The sequence below is a fragment of the Schistocerca americana genome, chromosome 10 (genome assembly GCF_021461395.2).
Source record: "Schistocerca americana isolate TAMUIC-IGC-003095 chromosome 10, iqSchAmer2.1, whole genome shotgun sequence".
NCBI lineage: Eukaryota > Metazoa > Arthropoda > Insecta > Orthoptera > Acrididae > Schistocerca > Schistocerca americana.
In genome coordinates this window covers 175,270,569-175,287,086 of record NC_060128.1, presented here as the reverse complement: position 1 = coordinate 175,287,086, position 16,518 = coordinate 175,270,569, and the positions used below count along the sequence as shown (strand labels likewise).

The 16,518-nt window shown below is 46.1% G+C and overlaps 1 protein-coding gene and 1 non-coding gene across 2 annotated transcripts in view; one reads left to right on the top strand and one right to left on the bottom strand.

Annotated features, from left to right (window-relative positions):
• LOC124552591 (corticotropin-releasing factor-binding protein) overlaps nucleotides 1-16,518 on the bottom strand; it is a 1,062,428-nt gene that overhangs the window by 82,518 nt on the left and 963,392 nt on the right. The window lies entirely within an intron of this gene.
• Nucleotides 13,811-13,884, top strand: Trnat-ugu. The gene has a single exon. It is a non-coding gene; the product is annotated as a tRNA-Thr (tRNA).

Here is a 16,518-nt window from a genome sequence, read left to right as displayed (position 1 = left end):
GACCTGGCACCCTCGGACTTCCATCTCTCTGGGCCGCTTAGAAATTCTCTACGGGGAACACACTTTGAAGATGGCGAGGGTGTCACTCACGCTGTGAAAACATGGCTAGGCCTACAGGACAAGAGCTTTTACCAGCAGGGAATATATGCTCTTCCACAACATTGGCGTACGGCCATAGAACGTGATGGAGAGTACATAGAAAAATAGGACATGGACAAGACATGTTGGTGGATATTGTTTCCTATTTTTGACTCTTAACAATAAATGTGTTCCGAGAACAAAAGTTGGGTATTACTTATTGAACGACCCTTGTAGTTTAAGAGTTTTATTCTCCACAAGTCGGTCAACGAGCCTTCAAACAGTGATGATGCTCAATAACCACGAGGGAGTGATACATCAAAACAACGTAACAGATGACGGCAAAAAGGTCTAAAACAACAGTGAATCATGAAAAAGTTGTGCGACATAAGCGAAGAGTTGGTAGGCGTGTTTCTACATCTAAAAGTCCGCCCCATTAGCTGAATGGTCAGCGCGTTGTATTGCTACGCACGGGGGCCCGGGTTCGATTCCCGGCTGGGGAGGGCGATTTTCTCTCCTCAGGGACTGGGTGTTGTGCTGTCCTCCTCATAATCTCATCCCCATTGTTAACGGCGCAGGTCGCCCAGTGTGGCGTCGCACTCAACAGGACCTGCACTTGGCGGCCGAAATTCCCGTCTGGGACCTCCCGGCCACTGAAGCCATACCATCATTTCCATTTTTTTACATCTGAAAGAAGACGTCTATTCATGAGCCGCGTCAGTCGCGTAAGAGTGGCACTAGTAGCGGCACCAAAAGGATGTAAATCAGATTTGCTTTAAATACGCACTGTAACGGTCTTTAGCGTTAGTTACCTTAGAGATTGGACGTGGTGAGTTAATGTTAGTCAAGAACGCATTTAAGGTGACTAAGACGCCATTATCAGCACCTCACTAAGTTTGAATGAGGCCGTGTGTAGTAGGGCTACAAGAATCTGGATGTTCCTTCTGCGATACTGAAGAAGCACTTGGCAGGAATGTGGCCACTGTACGTTTCTGGTGGTAGCGGTGGTCTCGGGAATGTATGGTCGCAATGAAACGTGGTTCCGAACGGCCGCGTGACACTAGTGAGAGGGTAATTGCATTGTTTAATTCATGAATTTCGGGCGTATTATAGTATTTAAGAGTGTAGCATCGCGTTTTAGTACCTGAATAGTGTAAAATCGCGTAGTCTCCTTCCGCCGCCGAGCAGCGTGTCAGCAGTGCGCAAGTAGCAGCATTACTGTATCTATTAGGCAATATTGTATTTTAGTAACCGTTTAAATTTTGTGTCGAATTGTTTGTGCTCTCTGTAGATTAGTTCAGACGTTCTTTGCACAACAGTTTTTAGCATGGATAGGGACTGCAACTGCTGTGTTCGGATGCAGGCTGAGTTGGCATCCCTTCGCTCCCAGCTTCAGGCAGTGTTGGCTTCGGTCACACAGCTTGAGGCTGTTGCCAATGGGCATCACTGTGGGGGTCCGGATGGGGGTTTGTCGGGGACGGCCAGCTCGTCCCACGCATCCCCGATCGGACTACGACTGTGGCTGCCCGGGATACTGTCCACATTGAGGCTGATCCCTCACCTGTAGTAGAGTGGGAGGTCGTCTCGAGGTGTTGCAGGGGGCGAAAGACATTCCGGAGGGCTGAACGGAAGGCCTCTCCAGTTTGTCTGACGAACCGGTTTCAGGCTCTGTCTCAGGCTGATACTGATCTTCGGCCTGACATGGCTGCTTGTCCTGTTCCAGAGGTTGCCCCTCAGTCTGCAAGATCCGGGCGGTCGCAGAGGGTGGGCTTACTGGTAGTTGGGAGCTCCAACGTCAGGCGCGTAATGGGGCCCCTTAGGGATATGGCAGCAAGAGAGGCGAAGAAAACCAATGTGCACTCCGTCTGCATACCGGGGGGAGTCATTCGAGATGTGGAAAGGGTCCTTCCGGATGCCATGAAGAGTACAGGGTGCACCCATCTGCAGGTGGTCGCTCATGTCGGCACCAATGATGTGTGTCGCTATGGGTCGGAGGAAATCCTCTCTGGCTTCCGGCGGCTATCTGATTTGGTGAAGACTGCCAGTCTCGCTAGCGGGATGAAAGCAGAGCTCACCATCTGCAGCATCGTCGACAGGACTGACTGCGGACCTTTGGTACAGAGCCTAGTGGAGGGTCTGAATCAGAGGCTGAGACGGTTCTGCGACCGTGTGGGCTGCAGATTCCTCGACTTGCGCCATAGGGTGATGGGGTTTCGGGTTCCGCTGGATAGGTCAGGAGTCCACTACACGCAGCAAGCGGCTACACGGGTAGCAGGGGTTGTGTGGCGTGGACTGGGCGGTTTTTTAGGTTAGATGGCCTCGGGCAAGTACAGAAAGGGCAACAGCCTCCAAGGGTGCGGGGCAAAGTCAGGACATGCGGGGACCAAGCAGCAATCGGTATTATAATTGTAAACTGTCTAAGCTGCATTGGTAAAGTACCGGAACTTCAAGCGCTGATAGAAAGCACCGAAGCTGAAATCGTTATAGGTACAGAAAGCTGGCTGAAGCCAGAGATAAATTCTGCCGAAATTTTTACAAAGGCACAGACGGTATTTAGAAAGGATAGATTGCATGCAACCGGTGGTGGCGTGTTTGTCGCTGTTAGTAGTAGTTTATCCTGTAGTGAAGTAGAAGTGGATAGTTCCTGTGAATTATTATGGGTGGAGGTTACACTCAACAACCAAGCTAGGTTAATAATTGGCTCCTTTTACAGACCTCCCGACTCAGCAGCATTAGTGGCAGAACAACTGAGGGAAAATTTGGAATACATTTCACATAAATTTTCTCAGCATGTTATAGTCTTAGGTGGAGATTTCAATTTACCAGATAAAGACTGGGACACTCAGATGTTTAGGACGGGTGGTAGGGACAAGGCATCGAGTGACATTATACTGAGTGCACTATCCGAAAATTACCTCGAGCAATTAAACAGAGAACCGACTCGTGGAGATAACATCTTGGACCTACTGATAACAAACAGATCCGAAATTTTCGACTCTGTATGTGCAGAACAGGGAATCAGTGGTCATAAGGCCGTTGCAGCATCCCTGAATATGGAAGTTAATAGGAATATAAAAAAAGGGAGGAAGGTTTATCTGTTTAGCAAGAATAATAGAAGGCAGATTTCAGACTATCTAACAGATCAAAACGAAAATTTCTATTCCGACACCGAAAATGTTGAGTGTTTATGGAAAAAGTTCAAGGCAATCGTAAAATGCGTTTTAGACAGGTACGTGCCGAGTAAAACTCTGAGGGACGGGAAAAACCCACCGTGGTTCAACAACAAAGTTAGGAAACTACTGCGAAAGCAAAGAGAGCTTCACTCCAAGTTTAAACGCAGCCAAAACCTCTCAGACAAACTGAAGCTAAACGATGTCAAAGTTAAGGTAAGGAGGGCTATGCGTGAAGCGTTCAGTGAATTCGAAAGTAAAGTTCTATGTACCGACTTGACAGAAAATCCTAGGAAGTTCTGGTCTTACGTTAAATCCAGACACTCCGGGATGATGATGGCATTGAAACAGAGGATGACACGCGTAAAGCTGAAATACTAAACACCTTTTTCCAAAGCTGTTTCACAGAGGAAGACCGCACTGCAGTTCCTTCTCTAAATCCTCGCACAAACGAAAAAATGGCTGACATCGAAATAAGTGTCCATGGAATAGAAAAGCAACTGGAATCACTCAACAGAGGAAAGTCCACTGGACCTGACGGGATACCAATTCGATTCTACACAGAGTACGCGAAAGAACTTGCCCCCCTTCTAACAGCCGTGTACCGCAAGTCTCTAGAGGAACGGAAGGTTCCAAATGATTGGAAAAGAGCACAGGTAGTCCCAGTCTTCAAGAAGGGTCGTCGAGCAGATGCGCAAAACTATAGACCTATATCTCTGACGTCGATCTGTTGTAGAATTTTTAGAACATGTTTTTTGCTCGCGTATCATGTCGTTTTTGGAGAGCCAGAATCTACTCTGTAGGAATCAATATGGATTCCGGAAACAGTCGCTTTATTTGTTCATGAGACCCAGAAAATATTAGATACAGGCTCCCAGGTAGATGCTATTTTCCTTGACATCCGGAAGGCGTTCGATACAGTTCCGCACTGTCGCCTGATAAACAAAGTAAGAGCCTACGGAATATCAGACCAGCTGTGTGGCTGGATTGAAGAGTTTTTAGCAAACAGAACACAGCATGTTGTTGTCAATGGAGAGACGTCTACAGACGTTAAAGTAACCTCTGGCGTGCCACAGGGGAGTGTTATGGGACCATTGCTTTTCACAATATATATAAATGACCTAGTAGATAGTGTCTGAAGTTCCATGCGGATTTTCGCGGATGATGCTGTAGTATACAGGTTGCAGCATTAGAAAGTTGTAGCGAAATGCAGGAAGATCTGCAGCGGGTAGGCACTTGGTGCAGGGAGTGGCAACTGACCCTTAACATAGACAAATGTAATGTATTGCGAATACATAGAAAGAAGGATCCTTTATTGTATGATTATATGATAGCGGAACAAACACTGGTAGCAGTTACTTCTGTAAAATATCTGTGAGTATGCATGCGGAACGATTTGAAGTGGAATGATCACATAAAATTAATTGTTGGTAAGGCGGGTACCAGGTTGAGATTCATTGGGAGAGTCCTTAGAAAATGTAGTCCATCAACAAAGGAGGTGGCTTACAAAACAGTCTTTCGACCTATACCTGAGTATTGCTCATCACTCATCAGTGTGGGATCCGTACCAGATCGGGTTGACGGAGGAGATAGAGAAGATCCAAAGAAGAGCGGCGCGTTTCGTCACAGGGTTATATAGTAAGCGTGATAGCGTTACGGAGATGTTTAGCAAACTCAAGTGGCAGACTCTGCAAGAGAGACGCTCTGCATCGCGGTGTAGCTTGCTCGCCAGGTTTCGAGAGGGTGCGTTTCTGGATGAGGTATCGAATATATTGCTTCCCCCTACTTATACCTCCCGAGGAGATCACGAATGTAAAATTAGAGAGATTCGATCGCGCACGGAGGCTTTTGACAGTCGTTCTTCCCGCGAACCATACGTGACTGGAACAGAAAAAGGAGGTAATGACAGTGGCACGTAAAGTGCCCTCCGCCACACACCGTTGGGTGGCTTGCGGAGTATAAATGTAGATGAAGACCATCGTGTCCTCAATCTTTCTTTCTTTCTTCCGCTTGTGCCTGTCTCCCACAATGACGCAGGGTCGCCATGGTCAATCGGATGTGGCAAGGTTAATTTAAGGGGTGGCGGGATGCCCTTCCTGCCACCACCCCGTACTCCCCCCCTCCCCCACCTCCCACGGGACGGAATTAGAGTACCCCAACTGTCTGTGGCTAGTGTAATCCATGGAAAAGTGCGAATGTGTGCAGATGTCTGCGCGCCGTGTAACTGAGGCAGGACGTGGGGACCAGCCCAGTATTCACCTAGTGGGATGTGGAAAACCGCCTAAAAACCACATCCAGACTGGCCGGCACACCGGCCTCCGTCGTTAAGCCGCCGGGCGGATTCGATCCGGGGCCGGCGCTTACCCGAGTCCAGGTAGCAGCGCGTTGGCGCTCTCGGCTAACCTGGCGGGTCATTGTGTACCGCATATGGGTCTGGAAAATCTTTTACTGCATCTGAAGCGGCAATTTGAGCAGCAGTTGGCACCAGAGTGACACAACGAACTGTCACAAATCGGTTACTTCTAGGACAGCTCCGAGCCAGACGCCGTGTAGCGTGCACTCCACTGGCACCAAACCACCGCCATTTGCGACTTCAGTGGTGTCAAGCGAGAGCTCTCTGGCAGCGCAGCGTGTACGACTGTCGTGTTTTCTGATGAAAGCTGGTTCTGCCAGTGATGGCTGTGTGTTGGCTCGGAGGGGGGGTAGTTGAGGGTCTGCAACCAACCTGCCTGTATGCTACACACACTGGACCTACACTGGGAGTTACCATCTGGGCTGCAATTTCGTATGACAGCAGCAGCGCTAATGTGGTTATCCCATACACCTTGAGCGAAAAATTGTACGTCAGTCTGTTGATGCCACAAACTGTTGAGGTCATCGGTCCCTAGGCTTACACACTACTTAGTGTAACTTACGCTAAGGACGACACACACACCCACGCCCGAGGAAGGACTCGAACCTCCAACGGGGGGAGCCGCGCAAACCGTGGCAAGGCGATCAAGACCGCGCGGCTACCCCGCGCGGCTGGACAGCATTTCAGAGGGTGTTTTCCAGCAGGATAACCCTCGCCCACATACCGCTGTTGTGATCCAACATGCTCTGCAGAGTGTCGACACACTGCCCTGCCCTGCTCACTCACTAGACGTGGCTCCAATCGAGCATATCCGAGACATCATAGGACGACGACTCCAGCGTCATCCACAAACAGCATTAAGGGGCTCCGGAAAGGCTCAAAATCATGAAAAGTTCAATTTTTACTTTTTTGCGTTTTCTGAATCTGCAGACTATTACCTTTTAATAGATATATAATTTATTCAATTCCGAAGACTACAACTATTTTTAATTTTTTTTTTTGAAATGTGTTCTACATGGGCGTGACCCACTGTGGCGCTGTTAAACTGCTGTCAAATGGTGTTATTATTAACGTCCGTGTTCATCAGGTACATTTTAGTGATGTGAGATAAAGTATGTGTTGTGGCTAACCTGTGATGGTTCAATATATATCGCTGGTGTGATTGTCGATTGTTTCATGTTTATTTACTCTGTCGTTATCTCGAAAATATTCGTAATTCATTCTGTTTCTTGAGTCTCTGTTTTGTTGAAGTATAATAATGAGTAAAAGTAAAGTTATTAGAAATCCTCTGAAGGCTTTTAAGAAAAGGAGAAATGTTGGAAAGCCAAAGGTATGTGTTATTACTGTAAACAATAAAGACGATAACCAAGTGAGTGAACCTAACCTCTCAAGTACACCTGCCCATAGCAGTCAAAGTGGGAAAGAAAATACTTCACAGAAGAAGCTTGGTTCAATGAGTGAAAACTATGAATGTTTTATGGGCGAATCGGATGTGAATGAAATATTTGATATGTCGGTTCTCAAAGGATTTTTTTCAAACTGTGTAAGATGTATTCATTGTAGTGAAGTTGGTCTGGAACTCTCCATAATAAAGCACGTAGGACTTGCTAGTGAAATACAACTGAAATGTGATAAGTGTTCATACATGACCACCTTTTGGAACAGTGTTGCAATAACTGCAACTGAAGAAAATGGTAGCAAAATCTACGAACACAACAACGAGCGATGCTTGCTTTAGACAAGGAATGCCTTCGGGCTGCAGACAGGGCTGTAAAGAGTCTAGAAATACAAGCAAGAGTAAACAGGAGGAGGAACAAGAGGAAGCTGGAGGAGGAGTTTGCAGAGGATGAAGATAATCCATCGTATGGACCTGGAATGCACTAAAAAGTTAATCCAATCTTTGTCGCTCGATTCCCAAAACTTTTATTTTCTCGTACTAATTACATGTTTTCTAAGGATCTTCCAAACATATTTGTTTCAAACTTTCAGTAAATGTTACACAGTACCTTTTGCATAATTTAACACAGCCTTTTTTAAAAAAAACTGCATATTTTTGAATATATAAATAAAAAATTGCAAAAAAATGTTGTGAATTTTCATTACAATTGAAAAAAAAAAATCTTTAATAACTGAACTAAAATTTTGTAAAATCCCTGTGTTAAGTTGTAGCCCATATTCCAATAAATAATCTGTAAAAAGTTCAACTTCGTACCTCAAATACTTTGTGAGGAAAGATGTAATTTATAAGCGTTATTTTAACATTGCAAGTATAGGGCGTTCCGGAGCCCCTTAACTGTCCCTGTCTGAACGAACCAAGTGGCGCGGGCATGGAAATCCATCCCACAAACTGACATCTGGCACCTGTGCAACACGATGAACGCACATTTGCATGTTTGCATTCAACATTCTAACAGCTATACGGGTTATTAATGTAGAAACATTTAACATTTGCAATGGCTTAACTTGCGCTTACATTAACCTGTGATATTGCAATGTTATTCACTTAAATATGTTAGCTAGACAAATGTATTTCCGTCATTTCATTATTATACATTAGTTAGTTTTTGCTGTTTATATATAGATATAGGGGTCCAAAAAAATGTTTCCACTGTTTAAAACTTAATAACTGGCAACCTAATTGACGGAGTTGTCTCATCTTTGGTAGTGTAATGGTTTGTAGTTCCGGCAATAGCCACACAAGCGTTTTATTGCGTTGTTTTGTTTTGTCAGATGACAGTCGCCAGATAGTCAGTGTTTTGTTCTTAGTTGCACCTAGTTACTCGAGTAAACATGGCTGGTGCAAGGCTTACATTCGATGAAAGGAAGTCAGTTTTGAAGTGGTATTTTAAGTACAAAAACATTAATGAGGTTCAACGGCAGTGGCGAAATGAGTATCAAACAGAGCCACCGACACGTTTAACGATTCGTCGCATTCGGGACAAATTTGAAGCCGAAGGCTGTGTTAAAGATGTACACAAACAACGATCTGGACAACCTGTAACAGTAACAACTCCAGCGAACTCCCGTCGTGTGTTACAACAATTCATTCGCTCACCACAGAAGTCTGTGAGACAGTGTGCCCGTGAAACTGGAGTGACTCGCTCAAGTGTTCGGCGAATTTTGAAGACAGCAATGAACGAGGACAACCCAGATCGTAGAATGGAGTGGTTTACTAACATGGTGCACAGCGATGAAGAGTTTGCAGAGATGATTGTGTGGTCTGATGAGGCACAGTTCAAACTCAATGGTAAAGTAAATCGCTACAATTGCATCTAGTGGGCCGCCGAAAATCCGAACGTCCGTGTAGACAAAGCCGTGAATTTGCCAGGAGTAAATGTGTGGTTTGGGTTGTCTTACCACGGCTTGATTATGCCATTCTTCTTTGACGACACAGTTACCGGTGACGTGTACCTTCAGAAGCTTCAGACATCCATTTTACCTGCCATCGGAGACTTGTATGGAGACGGAAGAGTTCACTTTCAACAAGATGGTCCCCCAGCCCACTACCAAAATCGTGTTAGGGCGTATCTCGACGAAAATCTACCAGGAAGATGGATAGGCCGTAGAGGTGCTGTGGAGTATCCACCACGTTCCCCAGACCTAACTCCTCTGGACTTTTACCTGTGGGGAACACTAAAGGACGTCGTTTATCGACAAAAGCCACGCACATTGGATGAACTTCGAGAATCCATCGTACATTCATGTTCAAATATCCAACTGAACACGTTGCAGTCAGTAGTTCGTGCGGCAGTTCGGCGGCATCGTTTGTGTGTGGATGTTAATGGCGACCATTTCGAACACCTATAGTGATATCTTTAAGTTGGACTTTAAGCTACACTTTCACCAAAAATGAGACAACTCCGTCAACTAATTTGTCAGTTATGGATTTTTAAACAGTGGATACATATTTTTGGACCCCCCACCCCCCCCTCTCTCTCATATATATATATATATATATATATATATATATATATATATATATATATATATGACGAAAATACATTTGTCTAGCTAATAATTGCGTTTTTGGAATGTTTCCTTCCCGACACAAACTGAGATTCATGCACACAACGTGTGCTATTGAGAGCCACACTCTAATACTACACGTGTTTTGCAGAACGTTGTTTGTTGCGAATGCTTTTCACTTCACCAAAGCAGTGTACCTTCTAAATGATGATGATGATCATTGGTTTGTGGGGCGCACAACTGCGTGGTCATAAGCGCCCGTACAAAGTCCCAATTTTTTCACAGTCCAATTTTTTTCCACAGTCCAATTGAGCCACTGTCACGAATGATGATGATGATGAAATGATGAGGACAACACAAACACCCAGTCCCCGGGCAGAGAAAATCCCCAACACGGTCGGGAATCGAACCCGGGAGCCCGTGATCCAGAGGCAGCAACGCTAGCCACTAGACCAGAAGCTGCGGACTTCACCAAAACAGGGTGTAGACGTTGCTACTGTGTGTCCCAACCCAGTCTGAATTCACATTTTCTACTGTTGAAGTGAAAAACGTTCGTTACAAACAAAATCGTTCAACATATTTGTAGTATTTGTGTATGCTTCTCAATAACTCATGAGAATGCGGAAGAAAAAACGTGACAAGGTGCCACTACGGGATAATTTACACTGATGATTGGACAGAGGTGCTGAAAAATATCTGCGTCACATGAAATTCAAATGTCTCCAAGCACTATGGGGCTTAACATCTGAGGTCATCAGTCCCCTAGACTTAGAACTAACTAACTAACTAACCTAAGGAAATCACACACATCCATGCCCGAGGCAGGATTCGAACCTGCGACCGTAGCTGTCACGCGGTTCCAGACTGTAGCGCCTAGAACTGCTCGGCCACACAGGCCCGCGCATGTAAGTGAGAAAAGGTTTGCAATTATGGTTAAAGTTTGGTGGAAGTCGCTAACTGCTCTCATTATTCAATACTGAATGAACATAGTCTGCGTAATTTGTACTCCATTTTAAGCAACAACTGGTTTCCCAGTCATCACAATGTTTATGACGTCACATCTCCTGAGCTTTACATCGGATACTGAAATAATTTTGCAGGCACGTTCAGTGATAAGTGCGGATAGTGTCTCCAAAGAGTTGCTCAAATTGCGTCTGGGTCAGGGTGCTCATTGAAACCATTTAATAATACAGAGACATTCCAAAACTTTACGACCACTGACCACCGTGACGTTGGATGCCGCCTGGTGGCGTTGCGGGCTCATGACGCGGTAGCAACAGTATTTAAGAGAAGAATACATGGACGGGCGGTGGGGCGGGGGGGGGGGGGGGGGAGGGGGGAGGGAGGGCGATAACCCTAGCGAAGACATGGGCTGCAAATGAGGAAACCCACTGAAATGAGCGACTTTGACAAAGAGCAGATTATTATCACGCAGAGACTGTGAACGAGTATCTCGAAAACAGCGAAGCCGGTCAAATGTTCACGTGCTACTGTCGTCAGCATCTACGGACAGAGGTAGAACGACACTAAAATTGCCGCTAGACGCTAAATGGTTGGACGTGCACGACTCTTCACAGAACGTGGGGTTTGGAAGCTTATCTGCTCTGCAAAGTAGGACAGATGGTGATCTGTTGCATCTCTGTTAGGATAGTGCGGCGAAATTTGGCGTTAATGGTGTATGGCAGACGACGACCGACGCGAATGCCTTCGCTAAGAGGATGAAATCGCCAGCAGCGCCTCTCCTGGGCTCGTGGCCGTATCAGTTGAACCCTAGACGAATGCGAAACCGTGAATTGGTCAGATGCGTCCCGATTTCAGTTCCTAAGAGCTGATGATAGGATTAGAGTGTGCCGCAGACCACACGAAGCGACGGACCCAGGTTAACAATGCACTGTGCACGCTGCTGGTGGCTCCATAGTGGTGTGGCCTGTGTTGACATGGGACTGAATCGCCCTTCGGCTACTAGGAGACCACTTGCAGCGACTGATGAACTTCGGGTTTCCGAACAGCTACGCAGTTTCCACGGACGGCAGTGCGCAGTGTCACCAGGATACAATGAGAAACTGTGATGAAATGAACATTTGAAAAAATGTTCAAATGTGTGTGAAATCTTATGGGACTTAACTGCTGAGGTCATCAGTCCCTAAGCTTACACATTACGTAACCTAAATTATCCTAAGGACAAACACGCACACCCATGCCCGAGGGAGGACTCGAACCCTCGCCGGGACCAGCCGCATCTACGTTCGTCGTTCGTCCGACACTAATTTCTGGGGCTATTTCACACAGTGTTCTTTGTGTGTCGGCATTGACCACTCTACGCGAACGTCGCTGATCTCGGTCGTTAAGTGAAGTTCGCCCGTCACTACGTTGTCCGTGGTGAGATGTAATCCCTGTAAATATGGTATTCCCGGCACACTCGTGACACTGTGGATCTCGGAATGCTGAATTCTCTAACGATTTCCGAAATGGAATGTCCCATGCATCTAGCTCCAACTACCATTCCGCGTTCAGAGGCTGTTAATTCCTGTCATCCGGGCATAATGACGTCGGAACGCTTTCACGTAAATCACACGAGTACAAAGCTCCGTCAGTGCTCTGCCATTTTATATCTTGTGTACGCGATACTATCGCCATCTGTACATGTGTGTATCGCTATCCCATGAGTTCTGCCACCTCAGTGTATCATTATTATTATTATTATTATTATTATTATTATTATTATTATTGTCCTTTTCCAGAGAAATTTGATTCTATGTACCGAAACAAGTCTTACATGCAAGAGTGGAAAAAGTAAAGTAAATAAATTCGAGACTGGAAGGCAGTAAGTTCAGTCAGGTAGACTCATGGTGTGCGACCTTACCCGGTTGCACTAACGCAGCTGCTCAATGACTGGCGTTCTGCTATGGTATCAATCACAGTATGTCACTCTGTGATCTGTACCAGATAGGATTGGTAGAGGTAATAGAGAAGATCCAAAGAAAAGTGGCACGTTACGTTACAGGTACATTTAGTAAGCGTGAAAGTGTCACGGAGATGCTCAGCCAACCCCAGTGACAGATGCTGCAAGAGCGTCGTTCTACATCATCTTGTGTTTCATCGTTGAAGTTCCGAGAGCTTATGTTCCTGGACGAGTCAACCAACATATTCTTTCCTCCAGGGATTCCCAACGATCGTTCTTCCCACGAGCCATTTGCGACTGTAACATGAAAAGGGGGGAAGTTGCTGTGTCCGCGCTAGGCGCCTGCAAGACGGCAACCTGTCAAACACCTGCGTTCCGCGGGTGGTGAAGCGTCAGGCGTCATTCTCTGCAGCCGGCTTACACACTGGAAAGCCCATCGCAAACCGGCACTGCCGTAGCGTGCTAGTAAATAACCCTGATAGCAACAAAACAGGCTACTTTGGTGACCACAGAATCTTCAGCAGCCAGATGGCGGACGGCAGAGTGCGTTCCTGACCGCTGTCGCGGGACGTGTTTCACTTCCGCATCTCAGCTGCCTACAAGTAGGTCGCACCGTATCCGTGCGCTGCGACCATATTTATGCTATCACAAAACCACGGAACAGCAGTTTACGTCGACCTCTCCGCGGATGAGTTTCCTGGGCTTTTCACAGACCACTATCTCGGTCCACATATCAGGGTCTCTCGTGGAACCACCATCAGTCTGCTCTCCGAGACCAGCCAATCTACTGCCCACAGGTCTTTCGCCTCCGACGCTATGTCGAGCTCCCAGCGGTCATTGTTGTGCTACACCGAGACTTGGCATGTAACATAGCGGACCTCCAACACTTTGGTATTATGGTGCATTGTAGCATTCGTGCAATAAGAGACAATAAATGATAATTAATTGCAACCCTCAGCTGCCGACAGGTGTTGTCCACATATCTTGATAGGGACAGCTGAAAATGTGTGCCCCGACCGGAACTCGAGCCCGTGATCTCCTGATTACATGGCAGACGCTCTATTCATCTGAGCCACCGAGGGCACAGATGAACAGCGCGACTGCAGGGACTTATCCCTTACACGCTTCCCGTGAGACCCACGTTCCCAGCTGTTCACAATCTACATACGTAATGTTCCTAATAGATACTTTACCCATCCACTCTTACGGGAATCGTCAACTTAAGTGGGTCCGAGTAACGAGTGGATGGGCAAAGTATCTATTAGGAACATTACGTATGTAGATTGTGCACAGTTGGGAATATGTGTCTCACGAGAAGCGTGCAAGGGATAAGTCCCTGTGTCCTCGGTGGCTCAGATGGATAGAGCGTCTGCCATGTAAGCAGGAGATGCCGGGTTCGAGTCCCGGTCGGGGCACACATTTTCAGCTGTCCTCATCAAGGTATGTCAACAACACCTGTCGGCAGCTGAGGGTTTCAGTTATCATTTATTCTACAGAAGCTGCACGGTCATCAATGGTATCTGCTTCTTTAGAGAACAGTTACTGTCTTCATATACAATAAGAGAAAATTAGTGCCGGGTGTGAAACATTACGTTTCACTTTATAAACTGTGATTCAGTCTTCCATAGGTGACAGTTCACCGGACTTACAGGCTCTCACCCACTTCAAGACATAGTTTTGACTGAGAACTATTTCTTGTGTTCGTGTAATTAAGTTCCAAATAAGGAGAAGAGAAGCTTTTATGTTCTCTTCAATAAACTTGTTTCTCACACTCTACCTGGCCATCAATTTTATCCACATCTAAATCTATGATATGCCATAACAGAAGTGACGCACCTACACAAAGTACCTTCCGCCACACACCGTGGCGTGGCTTTCGCAGTGCAGATTTGGACATAGGTGTAAAACTTTTCGAAAGTTGATTTTTCGGAAACTGTCATCAACCGCGTCATATTGTAGCACCACTTCTTACATCTGATATGTACTACGACCGTAGGAAAGATGAGAGGCATCTGTGGCCCGTCAGATGTATACTTCCCGCCTTAGTGTGGCGGATACTGACAGGATGGTTGGTTGATTTGGAGGAGGTCCCATCGGATTAGGGAACGATGGGGAAGGAAATCGCCCGCGCCCTTTCGAAGGAACTCTTCCTGCATTTGCCTGAAACGATTTGGGAAAATTACGGAAATCCTAAATCAGGATGGTTGGACCAGGGTTTGAACCGATATCGAGAGGACTGCTCCTTATTCTAGAATATCACACCTGTAACGCTAGTTTCAGAGTTCAGCGAAGAATAGATGTAGGGGAACTCGTAGGGGAACTCAGAGCGGAACGAATGGGATATTTAAAGGATTGGGTTGCTTTTGGGGGAGGAGACCAGACAGCGAGGTCATCGGTCTCATCGGATTAGTAAAGAACGGGGAAGGAAGTCGGCCGTGCCCTTTGGAAGGAACCATCCCGGCATTTGCCTGGAGCGACTTAGGGAAATCACGGAAAACCTGAATCAGGATGGCCGGACGCTGGACTGAACCGTCGTCCTCCCGAATGCGAATCCAGTGTGCTAACCACTGCTCCACCTCGCTCGGTGGGATACTTAAAGTTTAACAGTTTTTGCAAAATAAGAGAACGCAAGAAAATACTTCTTAAAGGAATAAAAGTACACTGACGGAGAAACATCGCAACGCCAAAAAATAATTAAGGTAGAGTACTGAAATTCCGAGTACAGGTGGCGGGTGTCAGTTAGTGGAATAGAGTTACATGCCTGTTGCACTCGGTCGGTCAACACAGGAACAGTTGTTTGTGGATGACGCTGAAGTTGTCTGATGATGTCCCATATGTGCTCGATTGGGGACATACCTGGTGTTCGAGCAGGTTAAGGCAAGATGTCGGCACTCTGTTGAGCATATAGGGTTACAACAGCGGTATGTGGGCGAGTGTTATCCTGTTGGAAAACACCCCCTGGGTGAGTGTTAACCTGTTGGAAAACATCCCCTGGGTGAGTGTTATCCTGTTGGAAAACATCCCCTGGAAGGCTGCTTATTAACGGCAACACAACAGGTCGAATCACCAGACTGACGTACAATTTTGCATTCAGAGTGCGTGGGCTAACCACGAGAGTGCTCCTGTTGACATAAGAAACTGCACATCGGGCCATAACTCCCAGTGTAGGTGTAGTGGGCCTAGCACGCAAACAGGTCGGATTTAAGGCCACAAACGGCCTCTCTCTAACCAACACACTGCCATCACTGGGATCGAGGCTGAACTAGCTTTCATCAACTGTTCTCCGAGGCTGTAAAACAAGGTAAGTGAAAATGGATTAGTTCCTGACTGCCTTGGACTGTGTCAAAATGACCGCTCGTGCGGTATGTGAAAATTAAGGCAGTAGAATTTTCACCCTTTTCAAGAATTTGCCATCTTCAACTTTCCGATTTCACGGTCAAAACGTAAAAGTAATGTTAGTTATCTTCAGTTCAGCTTTCAGAGAAGCTGTCTACCTACTGCATATAGACCTTAAGTGAGACATGCATTTTTTTCTACATCGTAAAATAACCACAATCATGAAATATGGCACTGGGAAGTACCTCTCTCGCCAATGTAGATCTCTCTTGTCCTGCTGCGACTAACAATTCCATCGAGAATATCCTCAAACTGCGGGCTTATCTCATTTATAAAAATTATTTAATTATTTTACTCTCAATAAGCAGTCAACAATCTATCTGTCCCCGTTAGTTAACACAGGTCACACAGAAGGAGATTTTACAGACCCCGTTCACACTCAGAGATGATGATAATGGTGTCGTTGTCACCTTAAAGGTATTATTGACTAACATCATCAACTCACAACGTCCAGTGTCAGAAGTAAGGCTCAAGACCGTTACAGCGTGTATTTAAAGGAAACCCGATTTTCATTAATCTAATGAGACTGGCGCGAAAATCGAATAGACGTCATGTCTCAGATGTAGAAACACACCTTCTTGATGTTGCAGTTTTTTCTGTCATTATATAACCTAGCGTACCTTACTTTGAAATTACTTAAAACTCTATTTTAG